The sequence below is a fragment of the Hordeum vulgare genome, chromosome 5H (assembly GCF_904849725.1).
Source record: "Hordeum vulgare subsp. vulgare chromosome 5H, MorexV3_pseudomolecules_assembly, whole genome shotgun sequence".
NCBI classification, from domain to species: Eukaryota; Viridiplantae; Streptophyta; class Magnoliopsida; order Poales; family Poaceae; genus Hordeum; species Hordeum vulgare.
The window spans coordinates 499,095,675-499,096,687 of NC_058522.1; the positions used below are offsets into that span (position 1 = coordinate 499,095,675).

General features: G+C 50.0%; 1 non-coding gene across 1 annotated transcript; it reads right to left on the reverse strand.

The window, feature by feature from the left end:
- Positions 1-874: 874 nt before the first annotated feature.
- Positions 875-1,013, reverse strand: LOC123400562. The gene has a single exon (XR_006610795.1). It is a non-coding gene; the product is annotated as a small nucleolar RNA Z247 (small nucleolar RNA).

A 1,013-nucleotide genomic window follows, 5' to 3' on the forward strand; every position in this document is an offset into this window, starting at 1 on the left:
TGCCTTTTTGACACGCGTCACATACAAGCTTATTATCATCATTATTAACATACGGGAGTTTATTTTCACTAAATATCTTCCTAACAACAATGGAAGAAGGGTGACCTAAATGTCGATGCCACCTATCCAGTGATGGTTTGGTGACATTGAGCACTTGCTTCTGGATGTTTTTCCCCGGGTGTTTGACAGGGTAAAGACCTCCTCTACCCCTGCCTTGAAGAAGAACCCTCCTCATTTCCAGATCCTTTATGAGAAAAAAGTGAGGGTGCATTTCAATGATAGTATCATTATCAAGAGCAAGTTTACTTGCGGAAATCAAATCTTTGGTTGCCTCCGGAACATGAAGAACACTGTTTAGATGAAGATTACGATACGGGGTATAAATAGTTGTATGACCAAAATGATAAATAAACATACATGATCCGTTTGTAGTATGGATTTGCTCGTTGCCGGTGTACCTTCCCGGACGGTTAGCTTCTCCAGGTCGCTAGTAATATGGTCGGTTGCACCACTGTCCATATAACAGTTGGTGTCAACCCCATACTGAGGAGCAGTCATGTTCGTCGAGCGCTCTTCTCTCCCTTGATATGCGGAGTCGTAGCGTTTCGAGCACTTCCACGCGTGATGGTCGGGTTTGCCATAGATCTGGCACGTCGGCTTGGCATAGGGATTGTTGTTGTAGTTCCCACTACCTCCATCATGTCCTCCCATTTTGCCGCGACCGCGCCCGCGATCGCTGCTTGACCGTGGTCGCCGCCACGACCGTGACCACAGTCACCGTTGGCGCCGCCGTTGCCGTTCTTGTTGAAGCCGCGTACACGCGCCGCCACGTTTGAAAACGAATGAGAGGACCTGCCGCGAAGTTTCAAGGGGGTCTCAAAGCTCACGAGCTGTGAGTACAGCTCTGGGACCCTCACGGGCTCGACCCGGGAGCACATGGCTGATACCACCGGATCGAATTCCTCGTCGAGCCCAGCAAGGATGTGGGAGATCACCTCTTCCTCGTCCACCCT